At 35.3% G+C, this 15,357-nt stretch overlaps 1 long non-coding RNA gene and 1 other non-coding gene across 2 annotated transcripts in view; both read left to right on the top strand.

Annotated features, from left to right (window-relative positions):
- The window catches only part of LOC136035224 (uncharacterized), a 92,722-nt gene that overhangs the window by 50,409 nt on the left and 26,956 nt on the right, over nt 1-15,357 (top strand). The gene's annotated exons all lie outside the window — the stretch shown is intronic.
- LOC136035922 (small nucleolar RNA U3) lies at nt 13,603-13,813 on the top strand. The gene has a single exon (XR_010619568.1). It is a non-coding gene; the product is annotated as a small nucleolar RNA U3 (small nucleolar RNA).

The raw sequence follows: 15,357 nt of genomic DNA on the forward strand, positions 1-15,357 counted from the left end.
GTTACTACTACTAACTAATAATATTTGACAACATTAAAAAGACTTATTGAAGTACCAAGGGCATTAAAATAATTAGAAGAAAATATAGGCCCCTGGCCTCATATTAGATTAATTCATACCTACAAATTGCTATTTTCAAATGTTTTTCTTAAAGCTGTTTCAAAATTATAAAGTCTATAGGGAAGTACCAAATTGTCGTCAGTCTTGCCACATTGATTCGTAAGAATAATACTCAAAACTAACCGATTTTCGTCCGTAAAAATTCAAACATTGACAATCTAATGATTCTCAAGGCCAACAACACTCTCAAATGACTTATATTTTTGACATACATGTCATTTGACAAATGAAATACATGACATATTTTTTGATTTTTCTTTTTTATTTGGTACTCTGCTTTTTTCTCATTTTATAATAAGCTGGCATATAATATATATATGTATATATATATATATATATATATATATATATATATATATATATATATATATATATATATATATATATATATATATATATATATATATATATATATATATATATATATATATATATATATATATATATATATATATATATATATATATATATATATATATATATATATATATATATATATAGATGTAAGGAGTTGTACAAAAAATATCCTTAAATTAACAGACAAACAGGAACTATAGCAAAAAATAAAGTTAAAATTAAAACGATAAGAAAGACACGATTAAGCTTGATGACCCCCCCCCCAACCCCTCTTCCTTAAATTCTTTTTCATGTTGTTACATTAGCAACAGCCGATATATAGATTTGCTAGTTTAATGTGATATCAATTTTTATCTAAGTTTTCTTTCGTTTAAACTGATTTATTTCGAATGTATAAAGATTAATTTGCTAAATAAAACTTTCAATTAGTCAACTTATTTAATTTTTAGCGAAACACAAATGCCACTTTGGTACAGCGTGGGGGGGGTGATTTAGAGGGGTTTTAACAACTATTAACTTACTGTAAATATTCACTAGTCTCAATTATGGTAAGAATGGAGGTTTGGACCGAGAGCAAAAAGGAAGTTAGTAAGCGAAATTGTAAAACGAGAATCCCCAAGTCAAATACACCCGCTTGCTATAGAACTCAGCCCCTTTTTAGCTAATAATGTAGTAATCAAATCTATCAGTCATCAAACCACAAAACATTTCATATGCATATCACGTATTCTAGAAAAAATTGCGCTATGACTGATGAGATTTTCGACGTTTTTTAATAGCAGGTGCATATAAAAGAAAGGCTAGGGTTTGCTTAATAAAAGGGTCTTTATAAGCTATGTTGTAGACAACAGTGGAATCGTTATGGACATGGAGGGATTTCATTCTCCCTAGTGTTTTCCATTAGCAGGCTGAAAAAAATCCGTAGGATTAAGGAGCGGAGGCCAGGGGGAATTTTTTTTCGGGGAGGGGGACTAAAAAACTTTAAAAAATGCATCAAATTTATTTTATATCCATATCTGTTGCATTTTTAAGAGTTGAAGACAGATTTTTGTAGGGGGGGGGATTCAAACCCAACTCCCCTGTATTTCGCCTTGCGGCTGATTTACCGACAGAAAAAAATGGAACGCTGCGTTCGACACCGTGACCCTGAGATATGGTGACTTATGCTCTTTTTACAGAGCTTTCTAGGCTTTTTGGTTGGTTTTACATCTTCAATTTATTTTTATACGATAATAATCAGTTTTCTCTAGTTATGGATATTTACCAATTATATGAGGAAAAAATACAATTACCAACAAGTAAGGGTGCATCCAGGATTTTTGTTCGGGGAGGCGCGCAAATTAAAAAACGATACTCATGTATTATATAATACACACTCGAGAAGTAAAGTTTGGTTAATGATAATGAAATATAAAGAAATACAATGAGAATATACTACTTTATTAGCAAAATTGTGAGAACTACAACAAAGAATTGTGAAAGGGGGGGGGGGCGCCCAGAGCGCATTCTATTAAATACATAACCTAAACTAGCCTAATCTAACCAAAATACCAACTAAATATTTAATTAAGATATAGCTACAATGTATTTTTCCAGTAAGCCGAATCTAATTGTCTGGTATATCCACCATGAAAACCTGGTAATGTCTCATAAACCGCGATACAAGTTCTCGAGTGTGTATTTTATAATACACAAGTATCTAAAAAACTTCCAAAAACACATAAGAAATTTGTTTACATACATTTTGTTAGGGTTTTACGAATCAGTCAAAACATCAGGGTGGATGGGTGCTCAAACCCCGTAACCTCCCAGGATACAGCTTTGCCGACAGGAATTTCAATCGTTCGTCTGCTTATAAAAGTTGCTCCATTTTTAATTTTCATTACTCTTAAAGAAGTAAAGAATCTATGCTCTGACTAGCCAGAAAAGCAAAACAAAAGCTATTTCATGACCATGCAAAAAATGAGCAATAGATTTTGTAATTGCATACCATGTTTCTTCTTCTTTTTTAAATTCAAATTCTCTTGTAACTGTAATTTTCACACAGGAGCTGGCGATGCGTTGCGGGTTTTGATTATAGTTGAAATCTAATACAAAAGTAATCAAAACATACTGAGGAATGTTGAAGGCAGAAATAGAACTAATGACAGGCATAGACGTACTGGGCCAAAACGAGAAAAAGGGAGTCTAAAGCTATGCCCAAAATTTGCACCTGTCCATACCCGTCTCAACCTTGGAAAAAAAAACTTTTTTTGCTTGATTTAGGCTTGAGTTTGCTTTTATTTGGATGTTAGTTTCAATACAACAATTCCAATGATTTGGGAAGAGTTTTGATCCACCTAGAATTCTCTCCGAAATAAAGACACATAATTCCAAATTTTGTAAAACTTCCTGAATTAGCCGAATTTGAGAGGTTTCAAACAATTTGCTTGGACCCTGTGTGTGCTTTGGATCTATTCTTGAAAATTTGCCTTTCTAACACAAAGTGTAAGTTCATCGAAAGGCACTTCCCTTTTGAGGACGAAGAGGTGGGAATAGATGCTTCAAAACACCTTCCCAAGTCATTGTTCAGGTTTTGCAAACTTAACTCCACTATTTTACAAGATAGAAAAAAGCCCACATTAAGAATTTAACCCTAAGTTTCTCAGCCACCTGGAATTGCGCCTGGAAGACAATAACATAATGACTCGAGAAATCCACCAAACTTCACTCATATAGTAAAGTTCAGACAACTTTTGAATGCAACTTAATTTAAATTGAGCCTACCTGTTAAATACATGCTTGTTTTCCTCCAGGCTTAGGCGAATTGTCATGCGCGTTACTTGTTAGATGCTATCCATTAAAAAAAAAGGTAAAGAATGCGGCATTGGACTTTACAGTCCCTACCAACTGTGCTGATCTCCGTTTCTTGGCCCTTCATAAGAAGTGGAATGCGGGGCTGGGGCCCAACCATCCTGTTCTTTCGCACACCTTTCCTGTTTACCTTCCCCAGATTTGTCCAGGTATCCATTTAGAGCTGGGTCGACTCTGGCTGAGCTTACAGAGTCACACCACTGACCCCCGTTTCAAACCAAATAATTAAGTACACTAGGATTCGAACCCTTGCCCTCTCAGACAAAGGATCTTAAATCCAGCGCATCAATCCACTTGGCTAGGATGGCCATGCTATCCATAACTATCTTTAAGGATGAAACCTATTTTCTAGGGTTTCCACATCCCTTGAATTTGATTGTACAATTTTCACCAAGACCGTGCTCCTTTCAAGATTCCCCCCCCCCCACTGTTTGTAACAAGTGTAATACACTTGTTACAAACCTCTGCTGTTAAAATTTTTGATTTATATTTTTTCTAATGGAGCATAAGTTCCATTAATGTAATAATTATGGTGGTTTATCAGCAAGCATTAATACATAATTCTAACCAATGAATGGTCAACCTTGGAATTAGCATAAAACTAAGACTTAATTAATATTTTAAAAAAATCAGAACTTACTTAACACTACAGAATGTAAGGCAGTACTAAGCGGTCTCAGTTTTTATGACACTTTGTATTAACCAAGTGACATATAGCAATCGCAAATTCTGTCGGTCTGTCTTTCTATTGGTCCCGGTTTTGCTACTTTAGGCACTTCCAAGTAAGCTAGGATCGATGAAATTTGGCAGGCGTATCAGGGACCAGACGAGATTAAATTAGAAATAGTCGTTTTCCCGATTTGACCATCTGGGGGGAGTGGGGGGCGGTTAATTCGGAAAAAATAGAAAAAATGAAGTATTTTTAACTTACGAACGGTTGATCAGATCTTAATGAAATTTGATGTTTAGAAGGATATCGTGTCTCAGAGCTCTTATTTTAAATCCCGACCGCATCTGGTGACATTGGGGGGGGGGGGGGGTTGGAGCTGGGAGGGGGAAACCTAAAATCTTGAAAAAAATTTAGAGTGGAGGGATCGGGATGAAACTTGGTGGGAAAAATAAGCACGAGTCTTAGATACATGATTGACATAACCGAAACGGATCCGCTCTCTTTGGGGTAGTTGAGGGGGGGGGGGGGGGGTAATTCTGAAAAATTAGAAAAAATGAAGTATTTTTAACTTACGAACGGGTGATCGGATCTCAATGAAATTTGATATTTAGAAGGATATCGTGTCTCAAAGCTCTTATTTTGAATCCCGACCAGATCTGGTGACATTGGGGGGAGTTTGGGGGAGGGGCCTAAAATCATGGAAAACGCTTAGATTGGAGGGATCAGGATGAAACTTGGTGGGAAAAATAAGCAGAAGTCTTAGATACGTGATTGACATAATTAGAACGGATCCGCTCTAAAAAAAAAAAAAAACTCTAAAAAATGGAATTTTGATACCAATGGCTACATAAAAAAAATCGCATTTTAATGCTGATTTCAAATATATAACTTTCATCGAGATTAGTCTGACTTATCAAGAGTTATGAGCCAGAGAAAATTTGCCTCATTTTAGAAAATAGGGGAAAACACCCCCTAAAAGTCATACAATCTTAAGGAAAATCACACCACCAGATTTAGCGTATCAGAGAACCTTATTGTAGAAGTTTCAAGCTCCTATCTACAAAAATGTGGAATTTCGCATTTTTTGCCAGAAGACAAATCACGGATGCGTGTTTATTTTTTTTATTTTTTTATTTTTCGAGGGGTGATCGTATCGACCCAGTCGTCCTAGAATGTCGCAGGAGGGCTCATTCTAACGGAAATTAAAAGTTCTAGTACCCTTTATAAGTGACCAAAAAAATTGGAGAGCACCTAGGCCCCCTCCCACGCTCATTTTTTCCCAAAAGTCACCGGATCAAAATTCTGAGATAGCCATTTTATTCACCATAGTCAAAAAACCTAATAACTATGTCTTTGGGGACGACTTACTACCCCGCAGTCTCCCTGGGAGGGGTTGCAAGTTACAAACTTTGACCTGTGTTTACATATAGTAATGATTACTGGGAAATGTACGGACGTTTTCAGGGGGATTTCTTTTTGGTTTGGGAGGGAGAGTTGATGTGGGGGGGGGGGAGTTACGCGGGAGGATCTTTCCATGGAAAAACTTCTCATGGGGGAAGAAACTTTCAATGAAGGGGGCGCAGGATTTTTTTTGCATTATTTAAAAAAACAAGGAAAAAATAAAATAAAAAATAAAATATGAGAAATTTTTTCTACTGAAAGTGAGGAGCAGCATTAAAACTTAAAACGAGGAGAAATCATTGCGCATATCAGGGGTTTACCTCCTCGTAATACCTCGCTCTTTACGCAAAGTATTTTTAGTAATTTCAGCTATTTATTTTACGGACTTTGTGATTCAAGGGTCATTCTTTAGGAATTGGGACAGAATTTAAGCTTTAGTGTAAAGAGTGAGGTATCGACGAGGGGTAAACTCCTTCATATAGGCCTAAGCGATAAGAATATACGAACATAGAAGTTCGTTACGTAAGTTAATTCGTAAATTACGAATATTTTTTTACTAATGAAAATGTTCGTAAAACAATTAAAAGTTCTAGTTGCCTTTTTAAGTAATCAAAAAATTAGAGGGCAGCTAGGCTTCCTCCCTCTCTCCTTTTTTCTCAAAATCTTCCGATTAAAACTATGAGAAAGCCATTTAGACAAAAAGAAAATTAATATGCAAATTTCGTTATAATTATTTATATGCGGAGAGCCAAGACCAAAATATGCATGAATTAAAAAACGTCCAGAAATTAAATAAAAAAACAAGCTTTTTTAAATGAAAGTAAGGAGCGACATTAAAACTTAAAACGAACAGAAATTACTCCCTATATGAAAGGGGCTTTTCTTCCTCAACGCCCGGCTCTTTACGCTAAAGTTTTTTCCTTTTTTTAAAAAGTAGAGCTAAGAAAAAGAGTCAAACTTTAGCGTACAGAGGGACGCGTTGAGGAAGAAAATCCCCTTTCATATACGGAGTAATTTCTGTTCGTTTTAAGTTTTAATGTCGCTCCTTACTTTCATTTTAAAAAACTTGTTTTTTTTATTTATTTGAATAATTCCTGTTTGTTTTAGGTTTTAACTTTAGCGTACAGAGGGACGCGTTGAGGAAGAAAAGCCCCTTTCATATACGGAGTAATTTCTGTTCGTTTTAAGTTTTAATGTCGCTCCTTTCTCGCATTTAAAAAACTTTTTTTTTTTATTTAAACATGTGTTAGCCTAAGGCTCATGCGAATGCCGAAAAAGAAACTATGATTATCTCTAGACTTCTAATTTAATAGTAAACCAATTTTGTCACACTCTTCTAATTTTTCTACCCGTTTATCGTTTTAAATCGCTCATTCCTATCTTGGTTTCGGCACACCAAAAACAAATACTTTTTTTTACAAAACAATACAAAAACAAAATACGAAACAAAAATACAACAAGAGCTAAGAGCTCATATGGCACTTGTGATGAGGCCAGAAGAGCTAAGAGCCAAGAGCTCATAAGGTATAAGGTCTAAGAAATTTCTAAAAATCAATAGATTGATTTAAAAGGAAAATCAGAGGCTTAATGCCGGTCGAGATTTAAAATAAGAGCTCTGAGTCACGATGTCCTTCTAAATATCAAAATTCATTAAGATCCGATCACCCACTCGTAAGTTATAATTACCTCATTTTTTCTAATTTTTCCTCTCCCTTTAGCCCCCAGATGGTCGAATCTGGGAAAACGACTTTATCGAGTCAATTTGTTCAGCTCCCTGACACGCCTACCAATTTTCATCGTCCTAGCTTGTCCAGAAGCATCAAACTCGCCAAAGCACTGAACCCCTCCCCCCAAATCCCCCAAAGAGCGCGAATCCAGTACGGTTACGTCAATCACGTATCTACAACATTTGCTTATTCTATCCACCAAGCTTCATTCCGATTCCTCCACTCTAAGCGTTTTCCAAAATTTTTTATTTCCCTCTCCAACTCCCCCCAATGTCAACAGATCTGGTCAGGATTTGAAATAAGAGCTCTGAGACATGAATTCCTTCTAAATATCAAATTTCACTAAGATCCGGTCACCCGTTCTTAAGTTAAAAATACCTCAATTTTTCTAATTTTCCAAATTAACACCCCCTAGCTCCTCCAAAGAGAATGGATCCGTTCCAATTATGTCAATCATGTATCTAGAACTTGTGCTTATTCTTCCCATCAAATTTCATCCCAATCTCTCCACTCTAAGCGTTTTCCAAGATTTCTTTTTCCCTCCTCCAACCCCCTATGTCCCCAGATCCAATTCGAGTCGAAAATGGAACATCTGAGACATAAGATTATTCTATATATAAAGTTTCATTAAGATCCGATCACCCATTCGTAAGATAAAAGTATCCCAATTTTAACGTTTTTCAAGAATTCCGGTTTCCCCCTCCAACTCCCTCCAATGACACAGGATCTGGTCGGAATTTAAAATAAGAGCTTTAAAGCACAAGATCCTTCTAAATATTAAATTTCATTAAGATCTGATCAGGATTGATATAGGTCTATAATTTAAAATTTCTAGCTTAGAACCACCTTTGTGAAGGGGGATTACTTTTGCCCTTTTAAGCGCATCAGGGAATATACCGGTTTGGAGGGAAAAATTGGTTATATGGACAAGAAATGGCATTAAGTAACTCATCACCGACTTAAAAGTTTTCAGATTAATGCCATCTGTTCCTGCTGAATTCGATTTGATTGTTTGTCACAACCTTCAGAATTTCATCTCCAGTAAAAAGCTGAAATTCAATTTCATTTCTAATTCCTCTATTATCCACAAATTCATCTTTCAATAAGTCGTTATTAAAGTTCACTAACCCATGCGCCTGTACATTTTGCCCAACACTTGAAAAAAACTCAGCAAATTTATTCATGATACCTATTTCATCATTAACAAGTTCTCCTTGAATCAGTAGCGAATTAGGTGGAGCTTCTTTCTTCTTTCCCGATAGGTCATTAATAACTCTTCAAATTCCTTTAATATTATCCTTATTTAAACTCGATTGGTTTGCAAAGTATTCTTTTTTAGCTTTTCTTCTCATCGAGTTTACTTTATTGCGTATTATTTTGAATTCTTCCAGTTTCTTGGCACATTCACTATTTAAATACTCCACATACGCTTGATTTCTTAAATCTGACACTTTAAGAATTTTAATAGTTATCCAGGGCTTCCTTGGCTCACGCTTACGTGGTTTCAAGAATTTCACTGGGCAAGTCTTATCATAAATTGGCTGTACGACCCCAATCATACGATCAAATGCACCAGAAGCGTCATCTTTCATATTCATAATATCACTAAAATCAATGGTACTCAATTCTTTGCCAAACCTCTGTAAATTCACTTTTTTAACGACCTAGTCTTCACTTTTTGTATTTTATTTCTTTTTATTCGGCCAAAAGATACCGCTCCAACAACTGGGAAATGGTCCGAACAAGGGTTTAGAACCATATCGACATAACTACGGTCCAAATACTTAGAACCAACAAAAATATTATCAATGAGAGTGGCTGAATGACCCGTAACACGTGTTGGAATATTCACTAGGGGAAAAAGATCATGATCAACCATTAAATTAAAAAAAATCAAAATTCACTCCATTCAATGTAAGCAGATCAAAGTTGAAATCACCCATATAAATAAAATCTAAACCTGTCCGAGACACCACACGCGCAAGGTGATCAAACCCACGTTCAAATTCCTCCCAGCTAACACTTGGTGGTTTATACACAACACTAATCAAAAATTTACTACTTCCCATATCTAATTCCAGACTAAGACTTTCCAACTTACCCTCTATCCAATCATCAATATCATTTCTTACTTGGTATGTCAACGACTTAGAAATCAAACACGCAATTCCCCCTCTATAAAGTGACGTCCGGTTTTTAATCTCCAAATTATAATCTGGAAAAGAGTACAATGAGAAAGAGTGTTCTTGACTTAAAAAACTTTCACATATACCAATAAACTAACTTTACCTTGAGAATCACAGAGAAATTGCAACACATCCTCATAACACGTGGTTAGGTGGCGGTTCCAGGCACATAAACTCAGTAAATCGGCTTCCGTGGGGTTTAACTGCGAACATTGAACATAAGCATTGTTTCTCAATTATTTAAATCTAACTTGGTCAAACAGTTCGTGGTAACGAACTGTAGTAAGGAGTGACCCGGCTCAATAGTAAACGAAACTCTAAAAAACGGAATTTTGATGCTAAAATATGCATCAAAAAATCATATTTTCATGCTGATTTTATATATTTAAATTTCATCAAATTTATTCTTTGTCATCGAAAGTTACGAGCCTGAGAAAATTTGCCTTATTTTGGAAATTAGGGGGAAACACCCTTAAAAGTCATAGAATCTTAACGAAAATCACACCATCGCATTCAGCGTATGAGAGAACCCTATAGCAAAAATTTCAAAGACCTATCTACAAAAACGTGGAATTTTGTATTTCTTACCAGAAGACAGATCACGGGTGCGTGTTTATTTATTTATTTTTTTTCCAGGGGTCATCGTATCGACCAAGTGGTCCTACAATTTTGCAAGAGGGAAATGAAAAGTTCATTCTAACGGAAATGAACCAACCAAAAAAGTGACCAAAATATTGGAGGGCACCTAGGCCCCCTCCCACAATCATTTTTTCTCAAAGTCAACGGATCAAAATTTTGAGATAGCCATTTTGTTCCGCATAGTCGAAAACCATAATAACTATGTATTTGGGGATGACTTACTCCCCCACAGCTCCTGGGGGAGGGGCTGCTAGTTACAAACTTTGACCAGTGTTCACATACAGTAATGGTTATTGAGAAGTGTACAGACGTTTTCATGGGGGATTTTTTTGGTTTGGGGGTGGGGTTGAGGGGAGGGGACTATGTGGGAGGATCTTTCCTTGGAGGGATATGTCATGGTGGAAGAGAAATTCAATGAAAAGGGCGCGGGATTTTCTAGCATTACTGTTAAAAAACAATGAAAAAATAAACATGAAAAAGTTTATTTTCAATTGAAAGTAAGGAGTAGCATTAAAACTTAAAATGATCAGAGATTATTATGCATATGAGGGGTTTTAAAAATACTTAAGCATAAAGAGCGAGGTGTTTAGGAGGAGATAAATACCTCGCTCTTTATGCTTAAGTATTTTTAGTAATTTTTACTATTTATTCTGCGGCCTTTCTGATTCAGGGGTCATTCTTAAAGAATTGGGACAAAACTTAAGATTGAGCGTAAAGAGTGAAGTATTAACGAGGGGACAAACCCCCTCATATACATAATAAAAATATAAGAATATAAAAGATAGGTGTATGTTTTACTAATAAAAACGTTCGTTAAAAATTAAAAGTTCTAGCTGCCTTTTTAAGTAACCGTAAAATTGGAAGGCAACTAAGCCTCCTTCCCCACCCCTTATTTCTCAAAATCGTCTGATCAAAACTAAGAGAAAGCCATTTAGCCAAAAAAAGAATTAATATGCAAATTTCATTTTAATAATTTATGCGCGGAAAGCCAAAATCAAACATGCATTAATTCAAAAATGTTCAGAAATTAAATAAAAAAAAACTAGTTTTTTTTAACTAAAAGTAAGGAGTGACATTAAAACTTAAAACGAACAGAAATTACTCCGTATATGAAATGGGTTGTCCCCTCCGCAATCCCTCGCTCTTTACGCTAAAATTTGACTCTTTGCCACAGTTCTACTTTTTAAAACAATTAAAAACTTTAGTATAAAGAGGGAAGCGTTGAGGAGGGGACAACCCATTTCATATACGGAGTAATTTCTGTTTGTTTTAAGTTTTAATGTCGCTCCTTACTTTCAGTTTAAAAAAAACTGTTTTTTTTTTATTTAATTCATACAAGGTTGCTTTTTATTGTTTTTATTTAATTCATTGCAATCAGTTGCTATTTATGCCGACAAAACCTGTCCAACGAGAAAAGGTCGGCTCATTAAATCATCAATTAATAGACGCAGCGAGAGTAAATGAAATCTCGAACCAAAACAAATCTCTCTAAATACAAAAAAAAATAGCAGGAAAGAAAAAATACACATAAAAGCAAAAAAAAGAAAAGAAGAAAATACAAGCAGAAAACATTAAAACAAAATAAACAAATGCCAAAAACACTAATCATAGCATATGAGACTAAATACAGTCGGTAATAGAACGGATTTTCTTGACTGCTGACCCTACACTAGGCTTTGCCAAAATCTGACCAAACATTTCGCTGACCATACTTGTCTTTCGCTGCGTTCAAAATGTCCCGGCGACGTTTTGTTAGAGACTCCGATACAAAAACACCAGTTGAACCAAGTCTAGCTTTTGCTTTAAACAATCTTTGGACTTCATCTTTGCCAGAAAATTTAACGACAATCGGAGCAACTCTAATAGAACTTTCTTCATGCTGTGTAGTCGGATTATTCACTCGGAGACGGTATACATTAATCAAATCAGAAGATGAGAGGTCTGTCACAGACATTTGGCTATTTATAATGCGAGTCATTGCCGTAGGAGTGTCTACACCAGGCAACACTTTACCCCATGAAATACAAGACTATCAAGCAAGGACCCTTGATCATAATGATCAAGCTTTTTTTCTATTCGACTAATTCTCTCCTCTAAATTTTCAGTTTATCAGACTACTTAGAGCCTGCTCAATTTTTGCAAACTTTGGGTTAAACTCGAGCGTGACTGAATCATAAACCTGGCTGACTATCAGTTCAGTAGCCTCTTTCAGTGACCTTCGGTCATTGAACTTTTCAGTCACTTTCTTTGTAATATTTTCCAGTAGTTCACTTTTTGTCTTCTCCAGCTGGGCTTCAGTTGCAACTAATTTGTCGTAAATTGGGGCGATACTTGAAGAAACTGAGTTAGACCCTAATTTATCAATTGCTTTCAGGGCCAAGAAAGTCTTAGAAAGAGTTTCATAATTTTCAGGGGTATTATCAAGTTCCACGATTACTTTTTTAATAGCATGTGCGGATGAATCTATCGTTTTAGGGTTGTATTCTTGAAGATTCGCATCTATTAACCTAAATTCATCGTGACTACCGTAACAAAAGACCAGATAAGTGGGCTTTCCGCGCGAATCCTTTCCTATTTGCATAATTCTCACAGGCCATATGGGGTAGTTCTTGAATTTAGCTAGCGCAACATCAAACTGCTTGAAACGCTGCATCATTAACAGTATCTTATTTTTAGAAGTCAATAAACATAGCAAAAAGACTTATCTTTAAGTGAGGACCGAGCTTCACTATTGCATCCAAGCTGTGTAAAGTCGGCCTAAAAGAGTTTCCTGCGTATCACTGAGTAGTGCACTTTTACAAAGAGGGCCTGCAATTTGCCAATTCCACAATAAATAATCCTCCAAAAAATTTCAGTCCCAATTCGCAAGACTTGTTTCAGTAATTGCAAGTTACTTCGTAACAACACATTTAATTCAAAGCAGTAGCTAGCTCAGATCATGAACAATGTTAAAAGATAATCCGATTAGTTTATATGTTGTAACCTTGAAAACTAGTTCAGAATTGAACTAGTTTTCAAGAGGCCCCATCCATAGCCCTGGACAGGCTACTTGAAGAAGACTGACTGCGCTGTCAACCACTTCCCTCTACGCTGGCGACCCTACTGAGCAAGAACGTTAAGTAAGAGCTACTTATCGCCATGAAAGACTAACCAAAACGCTGTTGGTTTTTTCTTCTTCATTGAAAAAAAAAAAAATCAATTTCATCTCCACTTTGAGGTCGTAAATTATCGTACTTCCATCTTCACTTTGCGTTTCGAACTGCGTTCATAGTTCGCATTTACCCATCAATCAAGATTACTTTTATTAAGCTATCGTGACCCTAGCATCAGTCAGATTGCATTCATTAACAATAATCGCATGTTAGCAGGTAGACTAATTTATTATCTTTTTGATTCTATTTCGGTGAGTTTCTAGTCCCTCGCAAAGGAATCAATTTTTGGATCAAAAATCAAATTTAGCAATATTTTCATTAAATTTTAGCGCAAAACCTTTTTAAGCTTATAATTAATATTTTGGAACAATGGAAAAATATTATATAGACTTTTTTACTTTCGTTTTGTGCATAGGGTTCTTACAGTATATCAATAAAAGAGGAACAATCGTTTGAGTCATTCTTGTATAAGAACAGCGTAGGGACTTGTAATAATTAAGATCATACTTCACAGGATCATTTCTGTAGTATGATTGCTTAGGTTTCGCTGGGAAACCGACGCTTCCACAAACCACGATGATGAGTGGAAACGTCTACCTCTGAGCATGAAAAGGATCGGCTTTGGCTAATGTCTAAGCCTGGTCATTGAGGAATGTTCCTGGCTGATAATATAGTCAGCTGGGATGAGGTAGATGTAATCCGAGTGGTTGTGGAATTGTATGTATATCTATATATATAAAAATAAGTTGTCTGTCTGTGGATGTGTGGATGGATGTGTCAGGTGACGTCACCTGAAAAAACTGGATTAGGTGACGTCAAAACTAAAAACTAATAAAAAAAATAAAAAACTATAAAGGTAAAAACCAATAAAAAACTAAAAAAAAAACTGAAAAAACTAAAAAAAGGCAAAAACTACAAAAAAAAACTAAAAACTAATAAAAAAACTAAAAAAATGTAAAAAACTAAAAAAAAGGAAAAAACTGAAAAATAAGCTAAAATAAAGGTAAAAACCAATAAAAAACTAAAAAAAAAAGGAAAAAACTAATAAATGACGACACTCAAAGAGAAAGCGACCAGGACAAAAAACTAAAAAAAAAGGCAAAAAAACTAAAAACTAATAAAAAAAGCTAAAAAACTAAAAAAAGGTAAAAAACTAAAAAAACTAAAAACTAAAAAAAAACTAAAAAAGGTAAAAACTAAAAGAACTAAAAAAGAAAAAAATAAATGACGACACTCAAAGAGAAAGCGACCAGGACAAAAGGAATGTTCGATTAGCAATCAACAAAGCACCGGGACACAGGGAGTATAAATGACGACCAGGACACAAGTAAAAAAAAAAAATTAACAAAACTAAAAAGAAGGTAAAAACTACAAAAAAACTAAAAAGAAAAAAAAACTAAAAACTAATAAAAAAACTAAAAAATCTAAAAATCTAAATAAACTAAAAAAGAAAAAAAAAGGAAAAAAATAAAGGAGAAAAACAAAACTAAAAAACGAATGTATATACAGACCGGTACACCGGGATACAAATGACGACCGGGACACAGGGAATATAAATAACGACCGGGACACAGGGACACAACTACAACGGGGACACCGGGGGAAACAGGGGGATATAAATGACGACCGGGACAAAAAAACTAAAAAGAAATAAAAACTAAAAACTAATAAAAAAAACTAAAAAATCTAAAAATCTAAATAAGCTAAAAAAGAAAAAAAAAGGAAAAAAATAAAGGAGAAAAACAAAACTAAAAAACGAATGTATATACAGACCGGGACACCGGGATACAAATGATGACCGGGACCCGGGACACAGGGAATATAAATGACGACCGGGACACAGGGACACAACTACAACGGGGACACCGGGGGAAACAGGGGGATAACCTGACAATCTATTTATATGCAAAGACAATGGGACAGCAAAGAATGTTGTATATTCGCAAGTTTTACGTAGTTAAAACCATATATATATATATATCTATATTCACAGGTGGGACATAGGGACACAACTACAATGGCGCGTAACTATTATGGCGCGTAACGACTTATGCACGCAGGGGGGCTTGGGGGGGGGCGCGAAGCGCCCCCACTAACTAGGTGTTGGGGTGGCGCGAAGCGCCACCCCAACAGCTAGTTTAAAATAAAAATTAAAAATTTGAATTCAGTGTTCAAACGAAACCCAAACTTGGCAGCATATCACTATATCTCTCATTTCTATTTAAACTCAGCTCTCAACTAATAGGCAAGTA

This window comes from Artemia franciscana, chromosome 14 (assembly GCF_032884065.1).
Source record: "Artemia franciscana chromosome 14, ASM3288406v1, whole genome shotgun sequence".
Classification (NCBI taxonomy): Eukaryota; Metazoa; Arthropoda; class Branchiopoda; order Anostraca; family Artemiidae; genus Artemia; species Artemia franciscana.